Raw genomic sequence first — 8685 nt, 5'->3', positions numbered from 1 at the left:
TGCAGGACCACCATCCTGAGGGGCTGTTTGTTCAGCAGGGCACTGCGTCTTGGCTGTCGCAGCACGCCCCACACCCCTAATGCTGCCTGAATGTGACCTGTGGCGAGTACACACTGCGGGCCTAGCTACGGGGATTCCCTGGTTTCAAAGTGCGGCAGACCGTGGGCGTGGCGTACGGACCCTCCTGGGGTGGTCCCGCTAAGATCCCCCATGTGTAAACTGGCACAAAAATGCAGAAGTGAGGTTTTAGACTGTTTAAAGACTTTGCTATTATAAATAATGTGCTTAGCTCTGGTGCCATTTGGGGGGGAGGCTTCCTCAGAGTCGGACCAGGGCATTTTTTGGTGCCTTCCTCTGCTTACAGAAGCAATCAGCAGCACAAACTCAGCGCTTCCTGCCTCACAGATATGCTGGAAACTGGTACAGCGTGTAGCAAAAGGGGGAGAGCTGCTTGTGTAAACTGTCCTGTGTTTAGTTAGGACTATATTTGATCGTGTTTACTGTGAATTACAGAGCTGACAGCCTCACTGGGACTGTGCAGCTCAGGGTGTGCTGAGGTCCTCTCTCCTGTGTGTCCTCCCGCATACAGTAGGGCAGGCTTGCATTATTGCTGTCTGTGTATGTTTACTGTGAAATATGGGTAAGCACAAACTGCAGTATCTGTCACCAGATTCTCTACATTATCTAATGACTGTCTCCTGTGAGCAATGTAGTCAATCGTCCCAACTTAGTGAAGAGGTTACAGAGCCCCACTGGTTAGGGTTTCTAAAAACCATGATGTCTGATGTCATCTCAACTCACTGCAAATGTGCAGAAAACTCAGCTGCTGTGGTTTACTTGCACTGCTGTCTGATATAGATGATATACCGGATGATGGGGATGACCTGGATCTAGTTAGTGGGGATCCTGATTCTGCCCAGGGTATTGAACCCCCTCATTTTGTCTCTAAGGGAGGTGTTAAAGCTCCCCCTAGAGGACGCTGCATCACAGCAGTCGTTTTTTCTTAGTGCTATATAAACCCAATGTCACTTTCCCTGATTCTCCAGAGTTAGATGACTTATTCAAACAAGCCTGGAAAAATCCAGACAAATTCCAAGTGTCCAAAAAGTGTTTGCGCAATTTTGGGAGGAACCCCCCTGGGGTGGATGTCTCTCTCTCGCCTGTCTAAGAAGGCGGTGCTACCTACCCCGGCTCCATTTCCATGGAGGACCGTGGGGATCGGAAGATTATAGACTTTAGGGTAGTCTCTATACACTGCGGCTGGCCTTTTACAAAGACTGGGTTATTGCGGATGACCCATGCTATTCGTTCTTGGGCCATTTAAATTCAGGGGGGTCTCCCAGGGGATATGCCCTTAGTAACTATGGTCACCCTATTGAAGCACATTCAGGACGCTACGTGGGTACTCTGGGATTCCCTCAAGGAGATGGGGAATATTAATGCTAAGACGTCGGCCATGGCTGTGTCGGCACGCAGGGCCTTGTGGTTGCGTCGGATTGCGGACGCAGAATCCAAATGTAGTGTGGAATCTCTCCCCTTTTCTGGGGAATGGCTTTTTGGGGTTGAGTTGGATATCTGGATTTCCAAGGCTACGGTTGGAAAACCCACGTTTCTGCTCTGTGCCCCGCCGGCAAGATGCTATTATTTGGGACAGTCTGTCCAGTCCTTTTGGTCTCAGATTTCACTCAGGGTTCCTCCAATGCGGTCAGAGGCACCAGAGGTCAGTCCAGAAAACCTGCAAGCACCGGTTCGGCTTCCACTAAGCCCTCAGCATGATGGTGCCCACCCACCCCAAGGGCATCTCTAGGTGGGAGCTCAACTGTGTCGCTTCATCTGCGTCTGGGAGAATTCCTGCCAGGATTCCTGGGTCAGAGAGCTCATTTCTCAAGGCTACAAGCTGGAGTTCGACAGTACTCTTTCCTCCCCCCACGATATTTAAAATCAAGCTTACCAGCTTTGGAGGATATGCAAGTTATGTTGCAACTGGCTATCCAAAACTTGATCCAGTCCCACATCATTGTTCCAGTATCACTGCCGCAACGAGGCAAGAGGTTTTACTCAAACCTGTTCACGGACGGTTTGGTAAGGCCCATTTTGAATCTGAAATTTTTGAATCCGTATTTGAGGGTGTTCAAGTTCAAAATGGAATCCCTGCGAGCAGTGATTGCGGGTCTGGAATACTGGGAATTTATGGTCTCCTTGGGTATCAAGGACGCCTACCTCCATATTCCGATTTGGCTGCCTCATCAGGCGTACCTACGGTTTGCCCTGCTGGACGATCACTTCCAGTTCCAGGCCCTACCCTTCGGTCTGTCTACAGCCCCGAGGAGTATTAACAAAGGTGATGGCGGAGATGATGATACAGCTCCGGGTTCAGGGGGTCAATGTGGTCCCTTTCCTGGACGATCTTCTGATAAAGGCAAGATCCAGAGAACTTTTGTTACTCCATATCGACCACACCATCCATCTACTGTCGGACCACGGGTGGAACCTCGACTTACAGAAGTCCCACCTGGAGCCCGCTCAGATGCTCCTGTTCCTGGGGTTGTTGCTGTATACTGTGGCCCAGAAGGTGCTTCTACCAGTGTGAAAAACACTTCAGGAATGGTCCGCATGATGCTCTGACCTTCTCGAGTGTCTGTCCATCTTTGCATAAGATTGTTGGGAAAGATGGTCGCCTCCTACGAGGCGATCCAATATGGGAGGTTCCATGCCAGAACATTTCAGTTGGATCTCCTGAGCAAGTGGTCTGGATTACATCTGCAGATGCACCGGATGATTCAGCTATCACCTCAGGCAAGGATTTCCCTCCTGTGGTGGCTACAGTCCTCCAATCTCCTGGAGGGCAGGAGTTTTGGAATTCAGGATTGGACCGTCCTCACGATTGATGCGAGTCTGAGAGGATGGTGAGCTGTCACCGAAGGGGCGCAGTTCCAGGACAATCAACATTCTTGAACTTCGGGTGATCTACAATGCTCTACTTCAAATCTCTCCTCTGCTCAAGGATCACGCAATCCAGGTGCAGTTGGATGACGCAGTGGCATACATCAATCAGCAAGGAGGGACAAGAAGCAGAGCCTGCATGCGAGAGGGGTCAGATACTTCTCTGGACAGAAAGAAATGCAAGAGCTGTGTCGGCAATCTTCATTTCGGGGGTGGACAACTGGGAGGTGGACTTCCTGAGTCGTCACGATGGTGTAGTGGGGGCTCCACCATCTGGTGTTTCAGCAGATCATCGACCAGTGGGGTTGCCCACAAATAGACATGTCTTCTTGTCTCAACAAGAAACTTCCCTGGTATTGCTCGCGGACCAGGGACTCTCAGGTGAGGGCAGTGGACGCGCTGTCGTCGCCTTGGCCGTACCGGCTTCTTCTGATCCCATTGCTCCCACGAGTGCTAAAGCGAGTCAGGAATCAAGGTGTCCAGGCAATTCTACTTGCCCCGGATTGGGCTCGGAGGGCATGGTACGCGTATCTTCTGGACATGTCTGTCCAAGACCCCTGGCCTCTACCAAAGAGATCTTCAACAAGGACCGTTCGTCTACCCGGACTTGCGGCGTCTTCGTTTGACAGCATGGAGGTTGAGCTTAACATCCCAGCTCTCAAAGGCCTTTCCAAGAAGGTTGTTGCAACCCTGGTTCATGCCAGTAAACCTGTGATGTCAAAACATCATCATATCTGGACGCGCTAAGTCTCTTGGTGCGAGGAACGCATGTATCCGCCTGCTGAATTTCTCTTGAGTTTCCTGCAGGCTCGTGTGGATAAGGGCTTACGTCTGGGTTCTAACCAGCCCTCTCCATTTTCATCCAGAAGAAATTGGCAGCATTGCCTGAAGTTCAGACATTCCTGCAAGGGGTACTCCACATACAACCACCTTTTGTGCCGCCTACGGCACCCTGGGATTTGGATGTGGTGTTGAACTTTTTACAGTCCTCCTAGTTTGAACCTCTGACGGTAGAAGGCAAGTACCTCACGTGGAAGACTGATGTTACTGGCCCTGGCTTCTGCTCGACGTTTCTCGGAATTGGGGGCCTTATCGTGTAGAAGTCCCTACTTGGTCTTTCATGAGGACAGAGCGGAGCTCTGGACTACATGGCAGTTCCTGCTGAAGGTTGTCTCCGCGTTCCTCCTGAATCAAACTATTGTGATCCCGTCCAGTTCTGACGCTTCTGCTCCGCCGGAGACTTCGGATGTTGTGCATGCTTTGAAGATCTTTGTCAGGCGCACAGCTCGGGTCAGAAAGATGGATTCTTTGTTTGTGCTCTATGATTCGCAGAAAAAGGGTTGTCCTTCAAAGCAGTCTATTGCTTGCTGGATTAGGCTTAGTATCCAACAGGCCTGTATTTCGGCAGCCTTACCTGTTCCTAAGTCTCTAAAGGCCCACTCTACAAGATCAGTGGCCTCTTCCTGGGCAGCTGCCCATGGAGTCTCTCCCTACAACTATGCTGAGCTGCTACCTAGTCGGGGAAGAACACGAAATTCTACAACTTTGATACTCTGGCCAAAGAGGATATCCAGTGCGGTCGGTGCTGTAGCAGTTTCCACACGTTCCCGTTCTGAATACTTTGGGACGTCCACATTGTACTAGTTCTCCCCAATACCCCTTATGGGTGCTAGAGAAAATAGGATTTTAATACCTACTGGTAAATCCTTTTCTCGTAGTCCATAAGGGATATTGGGCGCCCGCCTCAGTGCGTGGACTATTCTGCAGGTTCTTGTTCTGTAGTTACCTGATGAGCTGTTACTGTTGTTGTTACCAGCCGTTGCTGATTGTTGTATGGTTGTGGTGTGCTGGTGTGTGAATCTCACCACCTTTTCTCTGACGTCCTAGTGGATGCTGGGAACTCTGTAAGGACCATGGGGAATAGATGGGCTCCGCAGGAGACTGGGCACTCTAAAAGAAAGATTAGGTACTATCTGGTGTGCACTGGCTCCTCCCTCTATGCCCCTCCTCCAGACCTCAGTTAGATTTCTGTGCCCGGCCGAGCTGGATGCACACTAGGGGCTCTCCTGAGCTAGAAAGAAAGTATGTTAGGTTTTTTTATTTTACAGTGAGACCTGCTGGCAACAGGCTCACTGCAACGAGGGACTAAGGGGAGAAGAAGCGAACCTACCTGCTTGCAGCTAGCTTGGGCTTCTTAGGCTACTGGACACCATTAGCTCCAGAGGGATCGACTGCAGGACCCGTCCTTGGTGTTCGTTCCCGGAGCCGCGCCGCCGTCCCCCTTACAGAGCCAGAAGCATGAAGATGGTCCGGAAAATCGTCGGCAGAAGACTTCAGTCTTCACCAAGGTAGCGCACAGCACTGCAGCTGTGCGCCATTGCTCCTCATACACACTTCACACTCTGGTCACTGAGGGTGCAGGGCGCTGGGGGGGGGGGGGGCGCCCTGAGCAGCAATAAAAACACCTTGGCTGGCAAAATCACAATATATAGCCCCAGAGGCTATATATGTGATAATTACCCCTGCCAGAATCCATAAAAAAGCGGGAGAAAAGTCCGTGAAAAAGGGACCGAGCTATCCCTCGGCACACTGGCGCCATTTTCTCTTCACAGTGTAGCTGGAAGACAGCTCCCCAGGCTCTCCCCTGTAGTTTTCAGGCTCAAAGGGTTAAAAAGAGGAGGGAGGGAGGGGCACTAAATTTAGGCGCAATATTGTTTATACAAGCAGCTATTGGGGAAAATTCACTCAGTGATAGTGTTTATCCCTACATTATATAGCGCTCTGGTGTGTACTGGCTTACTCTCTGTCTACCCAAAGGGCTGTGTGGGGTCCTGTCCTCAGTCAGAGCATTCCCTGTGTGTGTGTGCGGTGTGTTGGTACGGCTGTGTCGACATGTTTGATGAGGAGGCTTATGTGGAGGCGGAGCAGATGCCGATAAATGGGATGTCGCCCCCTGTGGGCCGACACCAGCGTGGATGGATAGGTGGAAGGTATTAACCGACCGTGTCAACTCCTTACATAAAAGGCTGGATGACGTAACAGCTATGGGACAGCCGGCTTCTCAGCCTGCGCCTGCCCAGGCGTCTCAAAGGCCATCAGGGGCTCAAAAACGCCCGCTCCCTCAGATGGCAGACACAGATGTCGACACGGAGTCTGACTCCTGTGTCGACGAGGTTGAGACATATACACAATCCACTAGGAACATCCGTTACATGATCCCGGCAATGAAAAATGTGTTACACATTTCTGACATAAAACCCTTTTTCTCTGACGTCCTAGTGGATGCTGGGAACTCCGTAAGGACCATGGGGAATAGCGGCTCTGCAGGAGACTGGGCACATCTAAAGAAAGCTTTAGGACTAGCTGGTGTGCACTGGCTCCTCCCCCTATGACCCTCCTCCAAGCCTCAGTTAGATTTCTGTGCCCGACGAGAAGGGTGCACACTAGGGGCTCTCCTGAGCTCTTTGTGAAAGTTTTAGTTTAGGTTTATTATTTTCAGTGAGACCTGCTGGCAACAGGCTCACTGCATCGTGGGACTAAGGGGAGAAGAAACGGACTCACCTGCGTGCAGAGTGGATCGGGTTTCTTAGGCTACTGGACATTAGCTCCAGAGGGACGATCACAGGTTCAGCCTGGATGGGTCCCGGAGCCGCGCCGCCGGCCCCCTTACAGAGCCAGAAGAGCGAAGAGGTCCGGTGAAATCGGCGGCAGAAGACGATCCTGTCTTCAGATAAGGTAGCGCACAGCACCGCAGCTGTGCGCCATTGCTCTCAGCACACTTCACACTCCGGTCACTGAGGGTGCAGGGCGCTGCGGGGGCAGCGCCCTGAGACGCAATAAATCGATTAAAACCTTATATGGCTAAAATAAATGCATCACATATAACTCCTGGGCTATATGGATGCATTTAACCCCTGCCAAAACATACAGAAAAAGGATGATAAGGACGCCGAGAAAGGGGCGGAGCCTATCTCCTCAGCACACTGGCGCCATTTTCCCTCACAGCTCAGTTGGAGGGAAGTTTCCTGGCTCTCCCCTGCAGTCACTACACTACAGAAAGGGGTTAAAAAAGAGAGGGGGGCACAAATTAGGCGCAGTATAAACAATACAGCAGCTATAAAGGGAAAAACACTTATATAAGGTTATCCCTGTATGTATGTATGTATATATATATATATATATATATATATATATATATATATATATATATATATATAGCGCGCTCTGGTGTGTGCTGGCAAACTCTCCCTCTGTCTCCCCAAAGGGCTAGTGGGGTCCTGTCCTCTATCAGAGCATTCCCTGTGTGTGTGTGCTGTGTGTCGGTACGTTGGTGTCGACATGTATGAGGAGAAAAATGATGTGGAGACGGAGTAGAGTGTCTGTAATAGTGTTGTCACCCCCTAGGGGGTCGACACCTGAGTGGATGTACTGTTGAAATTGCGTGACAGTGTCAGCTTTGTATAAAAGACAGTGGTTGACATGAGACAGCCGGCTACTCAGATTGTGCATGTCCAGACGTCTCATACAGGGGCTTTAAAGCGCCCGTTACCTCAGATACAGATGCCGACACGGATACTGACTCCTGTGTCGACGGTGAAGAGACGACCGTGATTTCCAATAGGGCCACACATTGCATGATTGATGCAATGGAAAATGTTTACACTTTTCTGATAATATGAATACCACCAAAAAAGGGGTATTATGTTTGGTGAGGAAAAACTTCCTGTAGTTTTCCTGAATCTGAAAAATAAAATGAGGTGTGTGATGATGCGTGGGTTTCCCCCCGATGACAATTGATAATTCTAAAAAGTTATTGGCAGTATACCTTTTCCCGCCAGAGGTTAGGGTGCGTTGGGAAACACCCCCTACAGGCGATAAGGCGCTCACACGCTTGTAAGAACAAGGGCTCTACCCTCTCTTGAGATGGCCGCCCTTAAGGATCCTGCTGATAAAAAGCAGGAGGGTATCCTAAAATGTATTTACACACATACTAGTGTTATACTGCGACCAGCAATCGCCTCAGCCTGGATGTGCAGTGCTGGGTTGGCGTGGTCGGATTCCCTGACTGGAAATATTGATATCCTAGATAAGGACAGTATATTTTCTCTATCGTCCTAGTGGATGCTGGGGTTCCTGAAAGGACCATGGGGAATAGCGGCTCCGCAGGAGACAGGGCACAAAAAGTAAAGCTTTACGATCAGGTGGTGTGTACTGGCTCCTCCCCCTATGACCCTCCTCCAAGCCTCAGTTAGATTTTTGTGCCCGGCCGAGAAGGGTGCAATCTAGGTGGCTCTCCTAAAGAGCTGCTTAGAAAAGTTTAGCTTAGGTTTTTTATTTTACAGTGAGTCCTGCTGGCAACAGGATCACTGCAACGAGGGACTTAGGGGAGAAGAAGTGAACTCACCTGCGTGCAGGATGGATTGGCTTCTTGGCTACTGGACATCAGCTCCAGAGGGACGATCACAGGTACCGCCTGGATGGTCACCGGAGCCTTGCCGCCGGCCCCCTTGCAGATGCTGAAGTAAGAAGAGGTCCAGAATCGGCGGCAGAAGACTCCTCAGTCTTCTAAAGGTAGCGCACAGCACTGCAGCTGTGCGCCATTTTCCTCTCAGCACACTTCACACGGCAGTCACTGAGGGTGCAGGGCGCTGGGAGGGGGGCGCCCTGGGAGGCAAATGAAAACCTATTTTGGCTAAAAATACCTCACATATAGCCTCCGGAGGCTATATGGAGATATTTAAC

The sequence above is a fragment of the Pseudophryne corroboree genome, chromosome 8, assembly GCF_028390025.1.
Source record: "Pseudophryne corroboree isolate aPseCor3 chromosome 8, aPseCor3.hap2, whole genome shotgun sequence".
Classification (NCBI taxonomy): domain Eukaryota; kingdom Metazoa; phylum Chordata; class Amphibia; order Anura; family Myobatrachidae; genus Pseudophryne; species Pseudophryne corroboree.
Note: the sequence above shows the minus strand (reverse complement) of the source record.